Genomic DNA, 23094 nt, shown 5'->3' with positions numbered 1-23094 from the left:
TAATTCGTATGCAGTTTCAGGTATAACAGTAATATATTTTATAAGTGCTTAAAATGCATAATAATATATTAATGCAAATATGGTGTTGTTACTTATTAACCCGATTGCTTTTCGTTGAGTTAATATAAGAGCAATATATTTTGTTTTATTTAACTAAAAAACGCTAAAAACTCTACAAGTTATCGGTGTTAAGATGACGTTTATTTAACAATATTTGCAATCATGTTTTCTTTGTCCGTTTCCTTACAATACCATAAAGTCAAATTTCCACGACTTTGAATATATTTTACAGTAAAACAATATTTAATTTAAAAAAACTCCCTTAACACGACATGTGTATATTTTTAGCAGTTTCCTCTGGTGTTATACTTACCAAAGCACACAGTCACTAACAACGTACAAAACGTGGATATCAAAATATTCTGATGTTAATATTTAAATTTTTGGTAATCGTTAAAACTTTATGGTACATTTCTGTGCATAACTTTACGATTACTCCGTTGAAAATGTTAAACATAGATGCCATAATTTATAATAGTTTTCTTAACGAAGTACCTACCTAATAGAGCTTTTCTTTACTTTGACTTTTCGTTTCAGCTGTTCGTCAGTAGGTTTTAGGTACCTACTTATTCGAGACTTATCTTGATCTGTTTGGTAACAATATCAGCATAACAAAATAATATAGATTAAGGCGAAGCTTAATGCCAAATCACTATTTTGATTAATCTTTATAAAGAATTTGGTGTACATTATGAATACCAAAAAATATGTTTTAGATAAATTGAAGGTTTTCCTATCGTTTCGCTTGAGTAGAATACAAATAAAAAAATAGATTACTCAATAAAAAATATAAATGTAAAATACTAAAAAAAATATTTTTTGAATGCATAAAGGAAACAACTTTAAAAAAATACAGTATTATAGCCAAGATTAGCTGTGACAGTTTCACTTGATTAACTTTTTTGCTTTCCTATAAAATTATTTAGAAAATAAATAAAAACCATTTTTGTGCTTGAAATCGAACGTTTCTAGACTCTGTTTGTTAAGCGATTTAAATGCTATTGCCTACAATATAAGGTATACCAAGAATTTACACATTTTTGGCTTGTAGCTTCCTTTTAATGTGCGTATTTTTGCAGGCGGAACTACCTAACTTAAAAACTTGATCCATATTTTTTGTATCAAATAAACTCAGTTTTTATAAAAAAATCAGAGTTAAGTATGTCAATCTGTACATGTTTACTTGTAGCTAATGGAAAAATGCTCACTTTTGCCATGTCTATGGAACTGCTTACTGTTTGTCCGAGTTTCAAAAATATTTTGTCAAATATTTTTTAATTGATAAATATGAACCAAGCATTATGGCGTTTTGTTAAGGTACCTGAAGATTTCAGGTCAACTATAAATGTCCAGGTCAACGAAATATAGTTGACCTGGACATTTCAAAAAGAAAAAGCTTTTTAAATTTTATGAAGTCGAAGCTTACCGTTGGTGTTCGCTTTTTTAGTAAACAGATTTCTGCTTTTATAGTAAAAAGACCAAAAAGGAATCAATTAAAGTATATATTAAACGTTTTATTTTATTTTAAACTAGTGGTTAAAACTACGCGTTGAAAATTAGATGAGGTGACGGTTTATAGGAATAAAATACCACTCTCACTCAAAAACCTCAATATTATAACATTTAAATCTCAAATAAAAAGCTGGATACTTAATATGGGGAGATCTGAAATAGAAAATATCCTGATATCAAACACAGACTAAAACCGAATCTACTAAACTGAACTATACAAAAAAAAAACACTATTTTACTTATTTTAAAATTATTTAAAAAAAATAATTATACTACATGAAATATGTTTATAATTAAATTCATATGTTGCTTTGTTGTAATATTAATTTCTTATAATTAAATTATAATATGTAAATGAAATCTTCAGCACGGGAGATCCCAGTGAGGATATCATTATCTATGTATGTTACTAAGAAAAGAAGACAATAAATCATTATTTTTTTATCTTTTCCGATTATATGTCCGTGTTAAATCTCCCCCATAGGAAAAACTAAACCCTTCCACACACTTTTCCACAAATGATCATCTAGTCAATCAACATTATGCAAGTGCATTATATAAGCAAAATAAATACAAAACAATACAAGAACAACACGTCAACTCACAAGAGATCAAATGGGAAAATAATTCACCGACTCCAGATATTTTCATATCAGAGGATTCGGCTCGGTAGAACTCATAACAGGGCCTATAAATCCTACTGATCCCTCAACATAAATATTTAAAATGACTGATTTTTGCATTTTTATGTTAAAATTTTTTGATAGATCTAATACGCCTAAATTTTTAATGAGAGAACTAGGTATTAATGCCAGTAGCCGAAATAACGAATAGTTATATTTTTATAGTCTGAGAATGCCAAATTCTTTTCATATCATTTCCTAAATCTGTGTATTTTCTTATTTTTTCTTTAAATTTTTTTTGAATATTACAGGAATTTGGAATAGCGACATCAATGATTTAAGTTATTTTTTAAATTTTGTCATGTAAAACTATATCGGGTCAATTATGACTAATCGTTCGGTCTGTTAGTATAATTTTATCTTAATATATTTTATAAAATTCGTTTTATAAAAATTATGTTTTTATTAAAATTACTTAACATTACTTTTCAAGATGAAACTAATAAAATTTTATACATTTCTAAGTAGGTACTTTATTGCTTGTCTGGAATTTAAAAGATTATTTTCACAATACACATCACGTAGGTACTTTCATCAATTCCAATTTTGAAAATGTCACACACGTAGCCCACAAGGAAATTATATTGAAATGATTTTTCCCTATTTAATCATTTTACAGATTTCAGTGGCGGGATCTGTTGGTAGTTATAGCTATCTACTGGACTCGTTTGCAGCGAGGGAGAGAGCGTGTCTAAATTATTAATCGTAAATCTAGCGGGAAAAAAGTGATTCGAAATAATCTTGGCAAATGTAAATATTTAATTTTCTTCCACATAAATCATTGCTAAACTGAAAAGTGTTCTCACGGGAAATTCAAGTACCTAATCATTATCATATAAACTGAAGAAATTACATATTGATAAATAGAAAGATTGGCCACATCGAGGGATTTAAATTAACGAGGAAAAAGTTTCACATTGTCCAGGGGTCAAATATTTTAATGATGTATTTTTTTTAAATCTATCAATTATCAGGAGTTTCAGGAAATCGTCGCAGCGCATTTCAAACTGATATAAATATCGTTTTGGAATAAACAACATCAATCATATATAATTTTTCAAACTTAATAATCTATCACACTCAAAAGTCACGAGCCGTCACTGGTTGGGATTATGTAACTAGCGTCATTCGGCACGGTTGACATTTGTCACATGAGAACGGGTCGTTTATACTACTCGTTCTTGAGTTCAACAGCTCGGCTATGGAATTATTTGCCGGCCTCTGTGCTTCCTCCATCTTACAACGTGGGTTTTTTCCAGAACCAATTTCACAACAACAACTCAAAAAGACCCTACACTCAACATTCCCAAAGATTTTAACAACCGTTTACCTGACCGCCTAAAGGTAATTTTTTTCAAATAACGGCAAAATACAAATTACCCAAATATTATTATTATTAAACTATTGTATGACAAATTAATAATACATCTTCACTTATTTGTTTGACAGTTAATTTCGAGTTCTATAACCAGATATAAAAATCTTTACAAGTTTCTCGATGCTATTTTGCAATGTCCGCCAGCTTTTAGTGCGAGAGTCGCAAAACATCTAACTTTACTTAATGTCGAAGTATACTTAATCCACCTATGTTGAAAGAGGTTAACTTATAATATGTGCCTGACACGTGTACTCGTGGAAGATCTTTTGTACTTTTTATGCTCCGAAGCTGCGAGCGATTAACTGCTTAACGATTCTACATTGACCATCGACATTTTCAACGTCACTTACAGACAGTTTAGCAACTATCTTTTGATTCATGACCCAAAATATCAAAACTGCCCGTATGACCTTTATATACTAACATGTACTTCAAATTTATAATCTCCTTCGTGATATATCTTTAAATAGTATAAAACTAAGTCGATATCCGCGTCTATCTGTTTTTGCGAGATAGGGTTTTCGTTATCATTTAGAGAATTTTTCTGGAAGGTTTATGTACATTTATAATACATGCATGTTATGTTTATAGAATGTAGAGAAAAGTTGATGTTTTGTAATCAAGTCGTAAAAATAATATTATGAGATACATTAACATAATATACTACGGAATTATATATCTTCAAAAGGCCTACAAAAAATCCGCGATGGTATACGTCTATTTCCTAAGGATAATCCCCAGTAACACCGGGTACATGTCAGCTAGTGGGTGTATAACAGTTTTATGAAGAATATGAAAAATTAATAAACATCTTGGATATTCTAATGGGATTGTTTTGACGAAAGCCGGCTTGATGAAGGTCTATCAAAGTTATGAAATCACAAACATTTCGACACTTGGATTAAATAATGGAATGAGAGCGAGCTTTCGGATGCATTGTCTCGCCGCTGAGAGCTTTTGATAAATTAGGAAGGCAAGCTTTTACAAGCGTATTCCACACGCTTGTGCCAGCGCAATACGGACGTTTCTTCTTCCTGAAATAAGGCTTACTTGCTTACTGAAACCAATTATGATTTATAAGCGTGAATTAATCCTCGTCCATTGTTCTCCTGACAAAGGAAGCCTGTATTGCGTGTTGGATTTGAGCGGTATAGTCTCTCCGACAGAAGAGGGTAGAGAGTATAACACTAGGGCAGTGTAAGGGTTGCTAAGATTTTAGCAGCTGTCTGCTGAGATTAATTATCTTAGCTGCGAGAAACCGTATGAAATGCTTCAATGTAACACTGCTTGTAAATACACTATTATCTTACACAGATTAATTAAATTTCAGGACATTGTGCGGGTTTTTACACATTTTAACAATACGAAATGTATATAACACTATCGAATCACTCAATGGCTAACCACATAAATAATCACGAACTTTCCAAACTTTCTTTAGTATTTACACAAGCCACTAATTAAGGGTGGCATAGTCCCACTTGATTCGCGTATTTGGTACTCTTGTGCAGTTTAAAAAAAAGTTGAATTGGATGTTTAAGCGTTAAAATGATACGTTGATAAAAACAAATATTTTTATAACATAACCACAACATTTATTTACACTGTTTACCGGCTTCAGAAGAACCCTTCTTTCGTCTGGACGGAAATTAAAAAAAAAACTTAACTACACTTAACTGAACTTACATAAACTTCTAAAGTTAGGTAGCTGTCGTATGTGAATCCAGAACACTACTGCGCTACACAGAATAATACGCGTCTCTGCCTACCCTTGCGGAAACGTGATGACGTATTATCATTAATACGTTAGTCAGAATATATCTGGGCTTTCAGGTTATTTTACGAGCCTGAGTTCTTTCAACTGTTGCTCGTAGCTCGGAGGTACAGAATACCTCGTTTTACTGCATAAGGGAGAATTGGCACTGTTGCGTGTTTATTTATATCGGTTTTAGAAGTCAGACAGAAAAAAATAAATTCCTCCGTTCCGTCATTCCAAGGTCCGCTGATTTCTGCGTATTTTTTTGTGTGACCTTAGTTATAGTTATAGTTATAACGACTGCCAAAACTTGGACATGTTCCATGAGTATCTTTGTATTTTTGTAAAAACAAAAAATAAAGTATTCGCGTTAGTTTCTATTCATTTATAATTTAATTTATAGCTTCAGCCAAGGCAGAATTATTTGTTTTTCTAATTTATGAGCTGAAAGCTATAATAATCATTTCTTTTGTCACTACTTCTGAATTAATACATCAGTAAAACATAAAGAAATAAACATATATTTGATGTAAGTAATGTTGTTTGTAGTCATGTCGGTAATGTTTGCACACTAAAAGGATTTATAAATCACTTTCTCCATCTCTGAATTGTGAACTTACGATAAAATACAGATAAAAACATGAAATTGATTTTATGTTGTTTGACGACGATGTCTATAAATACTAGCAGGATTAGAACTAGAACTATAAGCCCATAGCTGTATCAATATTATTATAAAACACAAACAAACATGTGCTGTCAGTCATGTTATTTGTGACTGTAGTCATGTGCACAACATTAGAATAAGAATATAATATTTAATAAGAAAATTATTTGAATTTAAAATAACTATGACATATGGGCAGGTACAAACATTAAGTTATTTTAATATTATTTATAGGATGATGTATATAAGTTAGTAGAAATTATTCGTATAACCTAACATGTATCTGGAAACATAACCTACTATAAAATGGAATACAAACGTAAAATTTACTTTATGTTCATGAAGTTATGCATACGAACACTAGTAGAATTCTTAACTCCATGTCTGTATCTGAGACCTGATACATAAGCATGAAATACAGATCGAAGTTTACATTTGATATTATAGAGCTATTCGTGTATCTCTATATGAATTCAAGCAGAACTCATATATTTCGTTTTCTAGTTGAAAAAACGAATATTTGTGATTCTGTTACAATACGTAAATAGTGTGTTCATAAAACGAAATGAATAGTTTTCATGAATAAATAGTTTCCAGTCGCAAATATGTGAAATAATTCAGTGGGAATCTGCGTTGCGTTGCAGATAAATTTAACCGTCGCTTAGCGGACAAAATTATCCACGAAAATAACACGAGGAAGTGTAAAGTTATTTCGGCGTAGGATTTAAACGAGTTAATATAATTATTCTGTAGAACGGTTGGTACTTATCACTGGACAACAAGAAATAAACATTCCCTTGTCTCCAACAAAACAAAACATTAATCATGTCATATTCATTGCACAATTAGCCACCCCTTTTAACATTGCGCGAAAGCTTATTCAAGTTCCGACATTGGTTTTTTAAGCGTTCTTCCAAAAGCTACAATGAACTTTATTTCGTAAAGGCTGAAAACTTGTACCATTCAGAGAACAAGACGACAACACCAATGTTGAGATACATAAAGTCAAGTAGGTGTCTATTGTGTGTTAAAAGTGGTAAGAAATAATTACACATAGCGAAGTTTAGCACAAAATTTAGTTATTTTGCAGTAAAAGATTTTAAATTGTTTTATAAGTTGTAAATTCCTTTTAAGTTGCGCATTCCTTCGCAATCTAACTACTTAAGTAATTAAATATATCTAATATTCTTTATAAGGAATTTATAGACTACGACGAAAACAAATACAACTTTAGCAACGAGCACTTTAGTAACTACCACAGGTTTTCCTAGTGAGGTGTTCACGAAACACAAAAATAATATATAAACCATTTATGGTACCCACATGTTATAATTCTTCTTTATACTTCACTAACACAAAATTTAAATGGTAACCGACGTTTGACCGTAATGGAATCGTAAGCAAAGATATCGTAATTAACATTTGATCGTAAATTACCATTTCATCGTATCATTTACTTATTATTTGCTTACGATCATTATTTATGACGATCATTTTATATACGTTCATTTAGTTTACGATAATTTTACATACAACCAATCTATTGTTAATTAATATTAATATATTGAATTTTTTTGAATTATAATAATTATTTTTAACCCGTAAAATTACATACATACTTGAACTTAGCGTAATGTTGAAAGGTTTAAAGCTATTTACATACAATAACTTTAATAATAATCCTTTTAGCGTCATTGAGGTGATTCTACTACTAAATGGCCTTTTATAAAAAAAAATTCAATGATAACCAAATAGAATGGTTTACTTTTTCTCTAATTCCCATGTATCTTATGTTAGCCTTTGATTCTAGTTAGAATTTCATTTGATTTCAGTACCCTGTTTCATTATTAATTTGGAAAACGATGGATTTTGACGTCATTCAGCGCCTTTCCAAGGAATTTCCCTATTAGCAATATTCAAAGTGAAAAAAAAAACGGAAAACTGAAACAATATCGTATTCATCTCAGTGATAAGTATACGAAATAGTTACATCAAGTATATTAAAGTTCAATTATTGTTAATATTGATTTACAGTCCTAAGGTCAATATACACATTGGCGATAAATTTTACCCGATAAGAATCTCTTCAAGCATCAGTTATAAAAGTTTGCAAGTATAAATTTCAATCCTTGGTATATATATATACCTGTAATGGTTTCAAATCTACAGTATCTTTTATGTATTTTATTTTCTTTTTTTGAAAAAATGTTGATAAATATGAATAGTGCTGTATTATTTGTGTCCTGAATTTGAATGGCCCATTTGCAATAATTACGATTGGCTGCATCTGTTCACATCCCTCAGAGTTCTGTTGCCACTTATTTAGTACAAACAAATCTCTGCAAAATACGTAAGACGAGAAGAAGAATGTGCAAATATTAATGTTGAATAATGAATTCAATTTTATTATCCTACGTGTTGTGAATTTCAAACATGTATGACATTGGCGTAGGAGCATATTATTAAACAACTTTCTAGTTGATAATAGTAAATAGGGGTAAAAACGTTCCATGGTGTAGTGGAATTACAATTGCACATCGATTTAATTAATAGGGGTTACAGGACATTGTTACCGTTTAACAATAATAAATAATCAGGTAGAAAAATACTGTTAATTTTTCAAAATAAAACGAATTGGAAAAAACTTTGATAAATTCGAAACATCACGTCGATGTTATAACAAAGCTAAATGTTAAAATGTTATTGCCAGGCGTACGAATAAACATATTATTCTCAATGTGACTACAATTTACACATGTCAATCGACTGGCGTAGAGCCAATTCGACTTGTTCCCCATAAAGTTCCTTTTTATTGACCGCTAATTAATTATTATTTTGACCGACGATACAATGTTATCTCGTAGGAGAATTAATTTCCGCCTTACAAATTGATTTGATTTATAGGACGGATTACTGGGATCCCAATGTATCGAGAGTGAAGTAACCTTTTGGTCTAGAAGAGTCTGTATATTTTTAACGAGATGATGGATCAGTTTTGAATTCCGCGGGTATTAACGACGCGAAGTACGTCAGTATCCCGTCAGTGTATGAACCCGCTTTTTGATAAATATAGCCAGCGATAAACTACAAAATATAAATCACTAGTTTATTTGATGTTTGCAGAAGAGGGATTGCCGGATTAAATTATGCAATGAAACCATGACGTGAAATACCGGAGCACACTATCGAATCGATATTGAAAGCAATAAAAACTTATACTGTTTATTTTTAATTGATTGAAAGCTTTAAAAGCTGTATTACTTTATTGATAGTTAGTTTTAATTGGAAAATATTTTGATATATCGAATTTAGTTTAATTAGAGTTTCACGGCCAATAGTATTATGTATTACACATATTTCTTTAAACAACGTTTGGAAAAGCCTTTCAATACCTATATTATAATTATATCATTAGGGCAAATGTTGACAAGCATTGATTGACTCGAGAAAGAGGATGTTCGATACTCCGAAATCCAAAATAACTTAATATTGGTAATGGCTAACTTTAAGACGAAAATTAGGCTGGTGGCTTTTGTCTCAAAGGTAATGAAAACCTCAAAGACCAAAGGAGCTGACATTGACAACAGAACTCATTATAATATTAAGTCAACCGTCATCGCCGCTAAAGCAATCAAGGTCGCGATAAACAATTAACCTCGAAGCGTATACGAGCATTTTCCGGAAAAGCACGGAGATAAAACATGACAGAAAAGAAGAGTACCGCGAAATAAGAAGGTGGTAGTTAGTAACGGCAAGTTTACCTGTGAGCGCGACACCTCGTGCTTGTAGCTGTGGCTGTTGGCACGGGAAAGTTCCACCACTAAGTGCATGCAAATTGCTGCCAGAGGACCGACGGGAGGCTATGCTTTTTTTTAAATTTCCGTACAAATATTATGTAAATTTGGACAAGCTATTTCTGTCGGCAGCTGTTCGGGTGAAAAATATAATGAGACATCTCAGCTAAATATACCGCAAATCCTCTCGAGAACAAAGCGCGCGGAGAGTTCTTCTACTTCAAAGAGTCGATCGCCAATAGAATTAATTACGCGTTATATTGTTTCAACAAAATACTCGGCCAAAGTTTTTGGTGGTCAATCATTTTTAAGCAATTAACTAGGTCGTCGAATTTTTTTTGTAAAATATTTCACATAATAACATAATAACATAATCACGTTTAATACAAAAATGTGTCTAATTTCTAAATTAGGAACAATGCTGTATCATCTAAAATTTATAGTAAAATTAAAAAAGTTTCATAAAGTAATTTTTTTAAGAATCGTAATTTCAGCTTTCAAAAATAACGACTTTAGCTTAATATGCATATTCGATAAAAAAAAATCACATCAGTTCATTATTTTACATTTATACGCCGGTGAAAATAAAACTTGCATTCCGACGTTATTTAGTTAGTCACGTATTTGCGCATTTTCACGAGCGAAAATTCAGATATACGTATTTTTTATATTCCCGCCGAATATTTGGCAAAGCTGCCGGGCGGCGAGGACAAAATTAAATCTGTTATATAATAGTTTGACGATAGTCGTAGTTCCACTGGCGACCGCTCCACTGGGTAACACTCACTCCTCACTCGCTACAGATAGTATTCCCAGGAAGAGGTCCCGACAGGTAGCCACCAGCTATCAGCTACAAACACACAGCCTGGAGCCTGACACTACCACTGCCACTGTTACACATGTTAAGGACATGATAAGGGATACCCACTCACAATCACCCTATAAGACGACTTACCAATTTATCACTTTGGTTTGTGGTCCCGTAAACGAATCACAAAATCACACACAACGGAAGATGTCACAGGGGGCTCTGTCGGCAGTATCTATGGCCCCATGGACGGAACGGAACTTAAAATAATATAAATGCAACGCCTGCGCTGCTGGACCTGACGGGCACCATTGGCTTGCTCCGCGGGACTTATATAAGCTTCGCAGGCCGGGAGGAGGGAGGGGTGGGCGGCTAGCCAGCCCCCTCACACCACCTCCGCCTCTCACCTCATTACCTTCCGCTTATCTCATCTCCAACATTCAATTTCAATCAATTCAATTCTATTTTATTGTTTTTAAAACACTGCAAAAGGTCCATTTGAACATACTCAGATAAAGCTAACAAAACAGTTACAAGGTTTGCAGTTGAAAAAAAAATGTTGGTATTCGAATTGTTTCTGAGTAAGACTGCTCTCTCCACGGTATGACCAATAATACGGCATTATGTCAATGTCCAAAATTATGGCTTTAGGATGATTCCTTAATAAATGCTGCGAAAAAAAAAAAAAAAACAACATTATGTGTCAAATCCAAATTTGGGCACTTAATGTTTTCCTGTATTGTCAGACCCTATCGAATACATTTCTGGATATCAGCTTCAATAGGCAACATCGATATAATATATTTTCATACTATTTTAACACGTGTTTAGCAGTAGGTACCTCCACGCATTTCGTTACGCACAAGTACACCGGAAGATATTTCCATCCAGAAGCAGAAGAGGCCATCTGCTGATTCCCGATAAACCCACTTCTTATTCAATTAACAAGGCTCACTTGTGTACTTAATTTGTAATATTAATCTTTGCTTAACAATTTCCGCTCCATTCGCTTGTAATAAGAAGCCGAAGAACGTCGGGGAAATGTGAGAAAAACGCGATTAATATTAATAGAAAATTCGTTTTAATTAATGTTATATTAATGTATGGTGTCTAGTCTTTATGCAAGTTATAAAATATTGAAAACATCCAGACATTCAAATCACTCAGAGTCTTCTAAATACAAAGATTCATTGTATTCTAAATAATCTCATTGAGAATCAAATAGTTTTGTGTTATGTTTCAATCCAGTTCCCTTGTTTGAGTTCAAAACGAACACAAAGCAGATAATATGAGCTGAACTTAGAAAGCTCGCAAAGTTTTGTCGGTGCCGACATTCTCCAGGTAAATAATATGTTGGTGTTTCGTGTAACTCTGTTGGTGTATTTGGTGGGATACTTCTGTTATTTACGCAACTGAAAACTTTTCAAGTACACAGCTTATACAAATTTTGGCAAACATAGCACGTGTGGGAACTCGTAGATCAGAGGCTCTCAAAGTGATCTGTATGGATCCCCAGGGGTTGATCCGACTTGCTGGAGGTCCATGTCAACGAGATAAACATTTAGGAGTTCACGAAATTCAAATGGGGGTACACGTGAGCGGACCCTCATTTACATCAAGTCATCATCAACATTCAGACGTTCACTAAATGACACAATACACTTAACATAGATGACACAGTTTAGATTTTTTTTTATCATTTATTAACTTTCAAAAATACATTTTTTTACTATTAAGTCCCGTTAAACTGATTGATTTCAGTTTTTCAACGGGTTCTTTTAACAATTACTTTTTAAATACATATACAATTTTAACAAGTACATAAAATATACAAATAATTACATTAGTAAAAAAAAAGTCTTTCACATAACCATTTTTTTAACATACATTTCCTTCTGTGAGTCAATTCACAGCTTTTTAATGAGTTTGGTAACATGTTGTAAATTATTGGAACGAGGTATTCTAGAGTTCTTTGACCGTATTTATTCAGGTATCTGGGAACTACAAGTCCATCGTTTGCAATTAGTCTTGTATTATGAACATGTGTCACTATTTTATTATGTTCAGATTGAGATGTATGCTGACCTGCAATTTTAAGCCACAATAAAGCACGAACAGATAATAAATTTACAGAATTGTATAGTAATGACTTTGGTACGTCATTTCTTTGTTCGTATTTAGTTTTGTTTAATAATAATTTTACCAAAGAATATTGTACATTTTGGACTGAGAGAAGATTTGTTTTTGTTGAATGTCCCCATGAAGTTATTCCATATCTTATTAGGGATTCCGTCAATGACAGGTATACTATTCTAAGGGTATTTGGTGGAACAAAAAACTTCAATCTATAAAGTTTGCTCACTATAGCTCTAAGCCGTGTGCAGACTTTTTGTATATCTATATCCCATTTAAAATTACAATCAATTGTTAAGCCTAGATATACGTATTTTGAAACAAGTTATATTACAAAGTTATGGATGCAATTAAAATCATGAGAAATAATTTTAGGAGTTATGGTGATGTTATTATGAGGAGATCTGGTGTGCATAAGCTTAGTTTTTTTAGCATTGATTATTAAACCTACATCATGTGACCATTTTTGAAGAGTGACAAAGTCAATTTGCAGTAAAGTACTCGCTATTAGTAAGTCCTCATGTGAAATAACTAATGCAGTGTCGTCAGCATAAACATAATGTTTTACATGAGAAAAAATAAATTTCATTGCAGTAATATATATTATATACAAGGTAGGGCCTAGTATGGACCCTTGTGGTACGCCTGCGAAAACAATATTTTTTTTGCTAAAATGATCAAAAATTTTTACACAAATCTTTCTATTTTGAAAGTAGTTAACAAATAATTTGTGTAGGTTTCCTGTAATTCCAATTGTTTCTAGAGTTTTAAGTAATTTACTATGATCAATCGTATCAAAAGCCTTTGAATTATCAATAAATAATACGAGTACATGTTTTCTTTTGTTAAGATCATTATTAATTTTATTTGAAAATTCTTGATGTAGTAGATCTGTGCTTTTTTTTTTGGAAACCATATTGATGGGTATCAATAATAGAAAAATTTTCAAGGTACTTTATTAGTTTTACAGATATATATTTTTCTAGGATCTTTTCAATTGCAGGTAAAATACTGATCGGTCTATAGTTTTCAATTTCACTGTGTTTACCACCTTTGTAGATGGGTCGGATTATGCTACATTTGAGATCTTCGGGTATAATTGCCTCCGATAAAATCATATTAATTAATAGAGTTAAAATAGGACCTAACATATTAAAGTGTTTTTTAATGTCAGACATTCTAATTTTATCTATCCCCGGCGATTGACTATTTTTTAAGCTTCTGACTACTTTTTCGATATCACAAAGTTTTGCTTGTGTTAAGAGCATGCTGTGTGGAAGTCTATGTATTTCAATATCAAAAGCTTTTTTGTCACATCTATGTAATAGTTGCTTAAAATTGTCAGAAAAAAAGTTTGCAAAATTGTTAGATGTTTGTTCAATCGTTTGTTATTTTTAAAAAATAGTTTGATATTACTTGGTCGCAATTACTTTTGCTCTTCCTTCCTAACAATCTGTTTATTTCGTCCCACGTTTTTTTAGAGCCAGCAAAGTAATTTTTAAATTTTGAGTTGAAGAATTTTAATTTGCATACACTGATTAATTTTGTTTCGATTGCATTTGTACTCTCTTTCATAAAATTTATTTGTAGGATTATTTTTCCATCTTTTGTAAAGTGTATCTTTTAATTTGATTTTTAATAATAAATCATCATTTATCCATTCATTTATGGCATTAGGTCTGATTTGAGGTTTATAAGACTTTACTACAGTACTTTTTTCATAGATTTCATTAAATTTATTTTTTATTTTACTATACAGAGTAACGCAATCCAGTTCTTTCAAAAGGATATTCCAATTATATATTTTTATTTCTTTATCAACATGTTTTTGAGACAGAATTGTGATTTTTTTATTTTGTTCAATATTTTTGACATCATGGTATTGTAACGCGGACAAGTTATATTTATTAGATCTAACATATATATATATGTGGTCAGTACAGGATTTAGTTATTTGAACAGCAACGATTGCTTCTCTAGTCGTATCATTAATACATTTGGTTAAGTAATTACTGGTTAATATATTTTCATAAGCTATTATATTTGAATCACTTTGATTTAGAATGTTAAGATTAATATCCCCAAAAAAATATTATATTATCATTAAAGTTTACATTATTGCAAAAAAACAAGAAATTTCATTTAAGAATCCCTTTTTATTGAGGTTAGGTGGTCTATAAATTGCTAAAATATAAAAATTACATTTATTAGGTAATGTCAATATTCCAAACACATTTTCAAAGTGAATGGTTTCAACTATTTCTTGTTTAAAAAGTAAATGTTCCCTTATATACAGCGATATTCCGCCTCCTTGTTTATTTCTTCTGCAATAATAATACGATTTATATCCTGGAATATCATATAATTTAATAAGTGCCTCGTTAATTGCAGTTTCGCAAAGCATAATTACATCTATGTCTTTCAAACAGTTTTTCAAATAGGCATGAAGAATATCCCAATACTTGTTTAGTGATCTTATATTTATTTGGACACAGGTTAGGTTAGTATTGCATTTATTAATATTTTGTGCGTGAATCCAACATTCTAAATTGCTTGCACGGGTAAATTCTACATCAGTATCATTGTCAATATAGTTGAAAGCCATTTAAAAATATAATATAATAAAATATTATGCTAGTAACATTCAGTATAATGGTTGGAAGTTGAAATATAGCATTTATTAATAAGTAATGTCGTTGCAAGGCAATGATAATACTAATAATAGACACAGACATTACCTATTTGATCTTTCGTAAAATTGTTTACTGAAATATATAAATAGTCTACGTTCCTTTTCTTCTCAGAATTAATATATTGAAGCAAAACATTGGACATTGGAAGGCGCGAATTCTCTCTGTTCCCCAACTTCTCGTTGACAAACGTCCGGTTTGACGTTTTGGTCAACGTTCAACATTCAAACGTACTTCACACAGACTTCAAAACTATGTTTGAGGACGTTTTGATTATAGAAATGGAACGTTGAAGATTCGGATATCAAGTGACAAGAAGAACTGATCGGAATAATCACTAACGAAGAACTTAAGGAGCAGTCATAGGCTTCAGAAAGAAAAGAGCTTATCGTGCTTTATGAACTTCATTTTAATTTTGTTTAAACCTCACAAGGGCGCCCTTGTCTGCACAGTGTAAAGACAGTCGAACTACATCGTCACCCGCTTGTTGGGCAGGCGAGAGAAGAAAATCTTCTTACGAAAAAAATAAAAGAAAATTTTTACGTTAATGGGTCTAGGAATATTCAATAATCGGCAGGATTGTCGATATATGGGGAACCATTGTTCTAGATATACATCAATGAGATAACCACATATATTCGGGTGAAAATATTCTGCAGTTGCACAACAACTTTTTGCAAAGGGAATATCACAGTAATATATCGGAAGATCGAAGTCGTTAATACAAATATCGTAGACTTGGTAAATATTTCGATATTAATTGTACACACGATTAAGAGCGACAAGAAGTGGTTAACTAACAGTTTTGCCAATTTCAGTAATTAACAATGAAGTGTTCTTTACTATTTTCCTATTCTTTCTAGTGAATCCATTTATAATAAACTTGTAATTTTTGTATTCGTAACATTGTTTGTTTTAAGAGTTTTGGATCTGAAGGTATTATTACTTATATTATTTTTTATAAATGTGATTGACGTTTGTTGTTACGTTATTGTAACCTCATAATATACTTTTGTTACCTTTAATGAGGTGCTTTCAATAACAATCTTAAAAGAAAAGTTTGTGGCATTATTTGTGAACCTTGTTTTTAAATGCGGTGAGAGTTTTTGAGTATTTTTTTATTTACCCGAGTCCCATCAACTCCTAACCGTCTAGAGTCTTTGAGACTATGGCGTCCCCAATTGGGTTATGTTGTGAGGCTGAAGGTAATGGAAGAAGATGGCTAATAGTAAGGTGGGGAAGAAACTGGCAGTTTATGTTTTATATTTTTTTTTTACACAATCTCCACCCATGTCTTATTTGGAGACGCTGTGTTGAGGGTCTATTTCTGAAGAGGGAAGGGTCATCATGGGGCTTGAAGAGACCCAATTTTAGGATTGGTCCCCAAACATTGCCAAAACTATTTAGCTATTTCAAGCAAAGCTTCAATTCTGAATCGTGGTCACCAGGGCGACACTGAGAGTATCTTCCTTTCTGGAACGTGGAATATACTTATATTTTTTTGAATTAATTAATTGCGAAACAAAACAAATTATTTAAATGAAATTATATCAAAACTACAAAAATGATTTTTTTTCACATAACTAAAACCCCCGCTTTGTGATTTTATGTGTAATGTATATGCAATTTAAGAAAGAAATTAATATTTCGTTTGAAATCTTTTTTTGGAACGTACATTCTCTAGTTAACCCTAATCAGCAGATTACCTTAGATTATCCCTTAGATCACCTTTATACAAGATTCAAGTAAAATTGTAAGAATACAGCACAAATTTTGTAGGCACATAAATTATATATTCCAGTTGATAATCTAAATTATAGCAATTTAATACTCATAATAATAAAAAAAAACTAGCCCAATTGTCACAGTGAAGAAAAATTTGCAATATTTTGTTACTATATCACACAGCCCTAAATGCGACATAAGACTTAACGTTGATTTGCTCGACGCTCACACTTTCATTATTACTGATGTTTTTCTCGCTTTCTGCTGTTCGCTGACGATCTAAAAATATTTCTTCTAATAAGAAATATTGAGGACTGCCTGCACCTTCAAGCTGATGTTGATAACATTTCAGAATGGAGTCAACGAAACAAGCTTCATTTCAATGTCATGAAATGCGTAGTTCTGACTTTCATCAGAGCATTTAGTCTAACATACCACAGGTACACTATGCTCGGTCATAATCTCAAACGAGTTTCAAACATAAAGGATCTTGGGATTATGTATGAGAATAAGTTGACATTTCGTCCTCATATCGAAGGGGTGTGCCAGTCGGCCTTAAGAATGTTAGGGTTTGTTCTCCGAACCGTCAGAGTTTTTCGGGATACCCGTGCTCTGAAGATTTTATACTTCTCCCTGGTCTGCGGTAGGCTGGAGAGTGGTTCGCTTATCTGGAATCCTCATGAGGTGGGGTGCTCCCTCATGTTGGAGAGGGTTCAAAAAAAGTTTCTAAAATATCTTTACATGAGGGAGTACGGCCACTATCCATGGCTCTACCCGACGAACTTTCTTCTGGGCATGCTGGGACTTCACTCCCTGCAGCTCAGAAGGGAGGGGTATGCCGCTACCCACTTATTCAGACTGCTGCGAGGCTATATTGAGAACTCAGCCATTTTGGAGCGCGTGAGTCTCTATGTTCCAGATGACTATCTTAGACAACGTCATCATAGATTATTCTATCTTCCTGCCTGCAGAACTAACCTGCCAATGGTTCTCCCGGTAGGGAGGAGTATATTGCTCCTGAACCAAATCTCCTCCGAGATTGATATATTTGGCGTCAGTGAGGAGAGATTCAGAAGGGAAATTCTTCTGATTCTTGAAAGAGTCTATCCACATTGACGAGATCTTTCACCACTGCCTGAATTTTTTTTGGAAATTCCACATTTCTTGAAATTTCTTTTTCTATGTATTTTTTTTTTTTTTTTTTTTTACAGTATTACCGCACAAGAGTCCCAACTGCTCCCGTCTGGAGCCAGTGAGACTATGGCATCCCCAATTGGGGTATGTTGTGAGGCTGAGGGTATTGGGGAGGGGAGGGAGATGGGGAAGAGGAAGGTGGGGAAGTACCTGGCTATTCAGATCTGGTCACCAAACACGGCTAAAGCCATTTCAAGCAACGTTTCAATTCTGAATGGTGGTCTTACACCAGGGCGATACTGAGTGTATCTTCCACTCTGGAACGTGCCGCAAATATACTATATATTATTTTAAATGAATTAATTGTGAAATAACACAAATTAATCAAATAAAATTTATTTGCGCACGCCGGGTTCGAACCCGCGACCTTCGGATCTGTAGTCGAAAGCGTATACCACTAGACCACGCCGGCCGTCATGTATAAATACTTAAAGCAATCTTTTGTAAAATTTATATAACCTAATTTCTTATATGTATTAAATCCTAATTTGTAATTGTGTAAGAAATTAATAAAAAAATATTATTATTATTATTATTAAGTATTGCTAAAATATCAAATGTTTCTAGAGTGATGTTTCTACAGATGTAAGTTATTTATATTTAAGACTAATAAAAACATGACGTTGCCATTAAAATATTTTATGTAAAACGGTTATAATAATTTATAAACTATAAAATTAGCGATAAACACCTGATTTTATTTTTTTGAGGTTATCTCATGTAAACAGTTACATTCCTCTTGTTTTGAAGGTCAAGTGTGCAAAATTTCATTAATCTTTTCCGCTTACTGTGGTAGTAGGAAAATTTAAAAATAATTATTTTTTTTTAAAAAACCCACAAACATTCTTTTTTCTGTTACTTTTTATGTAGGCATTTATTCCATTTTTTTTAAATATCTGTGCATATCCAATAATCGTCTAAATAAAAAAATATGCATATATATAAAAATATATGCATATATTTAAAGATTATATATTAGAATATAAATTAATCCATGCAGCAAGTTGCATTGTAAATCATTATAGTTGAACCAGGTGAGTAACTGGGCAAGAGCCTCACGGGAATAGACGAATTGTTATGGCGGTAGTCATTAATGAGTTTTTCTTGTTTATTTTAGACACAAATCGATCCGAAACGGACGATGGTTATTATTTATAGGAGAGAATATTTCTTGTTGAAACTTAAAATCCTCCATCTGGTTCGGCACAATTTATGAATACCGAAACATACCTGCTTAAAATATCGTAAATTTCTAAAATATAATCCATATGCTCCATTAAAACGGGAGGGCATGCTTTTAAATTATTCGATATCAACATGTTTTAGTTAAATCCTTTTCATGTTTTAATTTACGCTTTTGATTGTACAATTATTTTAAATCCTTCAACAATGTCTCACTTCTTTGTCTTTAGAATTAAGTTCGTACCAATTAATAACATTTTTTCTAAAATTGGTATATTTTATCAAATACAGATAAAATAGATTTTCCTTTTGGTAACTCAATAACCCTCGAAGTAAAAATCTACACATATACACTTACATTACATTAACTCCACACAGGAGAACCCGACAAAAATGATTTCGTTCTTTGGGATGCTTTAAGGAGATTCTTTTTGTCAACTCAAGAACGAGTCTTAGAAACGACCCGTTCTCATGTAAAAAATATGTCAACATCTAAATTTTCTACTGAGATTCTCTTTTCAATATTCAATGTACCCACAATAGACAATATATATAAAAAATATTCAATTCTACAAATTTATAAAGAAATACAGTTAAATAACTTACAATTCAATTCATCAGTAAGATATCAAAAAACTATCAAAATCCCAAAACTTAATACAAAGCACACACAAAATACCTATCTCTATCTAGGTATAACATATTTTAACATCCTTCCATTATATCTAAAAAATATTGAAGATATTCAGGAATTTAAAATAAAATTAAAAAATTACCTAAAACTACTATAAAAGTCCATATCTTACTATTATTATTATTTCCTTCAAATCTTGAAACTGTATTATTGATAAATCTTGCCTATTTCTTACTTATCCCTTTGGTTTTGTAAATATATTATTTACTTACTTACATGATTCCATATAATTGAGCTAGGATTCACTCACCAAACACAAGAGCCTCGTCTCTTTATGGTGAGGAAAAGCTATTATTATTTACCTTGATAACACTGTATAATATGTATAATTGTATATTTATTGTAAAAAACATACAAATATTAAATAAAAAATAAAAAAAATAAAAAATCTACAAATTTTGACCGCTCATTTCGCGTGTTTCCCGACTGTGCACGAAGGAATCGATGACTGTAGTTCTTCGAAGCATCTTCCATTGAAATAGCGGTAGAATAAGGGCAGCATTCCCGACTGCGCTCTAAATATTGCAATCCGTTTTTATTAAGATAAGGTAATTTATGAATTGGACCGCGCCGGACGGGACTGCCCGTTTCTGAACAGAATCAAGGGTTTTTCAAGTATCTTGGGGCTCCAGACCAGAGGTGACTGCCAAATGTAATAGTGAGGCGCATTTGAGATCTTGACTCTGGCTTCGATGAAGACCTCGTGCCCCAGCTGGTCACTTAGAGTTACGCCAAGGGTGGATCTAGCGGTGGGTGGTAGAAAAACAGTTCAATGATCTCGTTTAGGTAATGTGCCAATAGAAACATAACGCACCGTGTTTTATTACCAATAAGAAGTCGAGCGCACACTCATAACACCGTTTTATAGCCCATCTTAACTATTAATGACCAAGTGACAGAATAACAGTATCTGGAAAACATGTTAGGTTCTAAGTACATTAAAGTATATTAGTTTAAAAATTAGGGGAGTGTAAATACATTTATTCACCCTGTGCTGCCATAACGTAGCTTGTCTACAGGTTTTTCTTTAATTTAATAAACAACACATATACATTTTGATGGTAAATTTAGTTCAATTTAATTTCGCGATAAAGTATATCTGTAATGCACTGGTCTCTGGCAATTCTTATTATGAAACAGAGCACAAAACATAGATACAAAGCATGAGTCAAACCAAAGATTTTCATTCAAAACAGCCCTCTAAATTGTATGGGATTTAAAAAAAAGTTTTAATTTTTTTATTCATTTTATTCTTATAACATTTTAAAATGTTTTTATTAGTAAAATAAAAAAAATAAAAAAAACATAATTTGGAGGTTCTCATACAAGCTAGGAGGCTGATTTGATTCAGTTTCCCGGCCGTGTGATCTAGGAGGTTTTGGTTAAACACGTGTGAAATTTCACAGAAAACAAACTTCTTCAAAATAAAAGAAAGAAAGATTAGCAAATGAAATGTGCGATCAGTGAAACATATAAAATAAATCACAACATGAAATATTAAAAATATGTTCAATAAGAAGTGGTAAGCTCGTATATTGCAGCAAAGTATTTATGACAAATTCGTTTCTTAAACTCTAAATAATGTACATGTGCAGGGTGCGGCAAACACATACGGCGGTTTTGAAGGGCTATTAAAAAAACTTACAGAAATGAGGCTTATTTTATTTAATTCAGTACATCATGTCGTTTTATGCATCAAGTTCTGAAGATGACATCAGAACTATTATAGCTTCCAGCAGCGATATATTAATGAGGTTTTCGGCCGCATTTTGGTACACCTCGATGCGTATAGCGGCGATTTCCTCCGAATTCGATCCTTGAGTTCTTGTGTGAGGTATGAGGCCGATGTTCAAAACATTTTCCTACAGGAAGAAGTCGCAAATATCGGTTGGAAGGTGCCGCTGGGTGCGACGAAATAACGGCCATTTTAACCCTTAAATGTATACTGTTGCAAAACTGCAACATACCGTTCAAACCACCTTTAACTCTTTGGTGTATACTTAATGCATGCGTTTTAGAATTATCAAGTTCACGGTAATATATTTTATCGAGTGGAATCACCTTTTTTTTCTTTCGCGAATGTCAAATGTCACTTTTTCTTTAACAAAGTGAAGATTCTCGAAAATTGGTTGGAGGTTAGAATTACAGTTTTGTTTGGCTGTTATTATTTTGATTTTCTTAGGTAAGTAGATACAATAATAAAATACTCATATGTAATAACTCGTATTTTTCCGGTACACTTATTAGTTATGAGAAATTTTTTAAAGTTTTTTATTTTTTTTTCATACGTAAATTGTTCATATTAATTTTTATTAAATACATGGTGTTGTAAACCTGCAACAATTTTTTTAATCAAATATCATTAAAAAATTACAAAAAAATAAAATTCTTTATATTTCCTTGCATATGCATGTAAATATCTACAAAATATATTTTTTTCCAGAAAAATAAATAAATCATGCATTTAAGGGTTAAAGAAACGTGCGGACGGCGAAGTCCGAAGGCCATTCAAAACTGCACTATTTGTTTTCTGCACCCTATATATAATACGCGCGCGAGTCTGATACTTTCGGCCTACTATTATTATGAAATGTGGTTTCACGTGTCTGTCGTCATTTTTAGGTAGTAAGTAGGGCTCACGAAAGTATAAATCCGACCCTGCGTGAGATTGCCGTAATATGGATATCATTCGCGAGGAATGTGGTATAAGAAACATCCAGTTAATGAATGGCATTTAGTGCTAAGATAGATAGTTCCGCCACGTATAAACAAGACAACATTTCTGCAGGACAACGACGCGAAAGGCCGCTTGCCGTTG

The 23094-nt window shown here is 32.3% G+C and overlaps 1 protein-coding gene across 4 annotated transcripts in view; it reads right to left on the bottom strand.

Moving 5' to 3' along the window:
• The window catches only part of SERCA (ATPase sarcoplasmic/endoplasmic reticulum Ca2+ transporting SERCA), a 44012-nt gene extending 33041 nt beyond the window's left edge, over positions 1-10971 (bottom strand). For 3 of the 4 annotated variants that reach the window (XM_089634720.1, XM_089634724.1, XM_089634726.1), the window contains exon 1: positions 10806-10971. The gene's annotated coding sequence lies outside the window, so the exon portion shown is untranslated. Of the gene's footprint in view, positions 1-9817; positions 9966-10805 lie in introns of those variants that run through there. The other variant, XM_089634721.1, reaches the window with a different exon arrangement.
• Positions 10972-23094: the final 12123 nt, after the last annotated feature.

Source organism: Hesperophylax consimilis, chromosome 8 (assembly GCF_061612785.1).
Source record: "Hesperophylax consimilis isolate HC1 chromosome 8, BYU_Hcon_1.0, whole genome shotgun sequence".
In the NCBI taxonomy this organism is placed as follows: Eukaryota; Metazoa; Arthropoda; class Insecta; order Trichoptera; family Limnephilidae; genus Hesperophylax; species Hesperophylax consimilis.
This window is presented reverse-complemented; position numbering and strand designations above follow the sequence as displayed.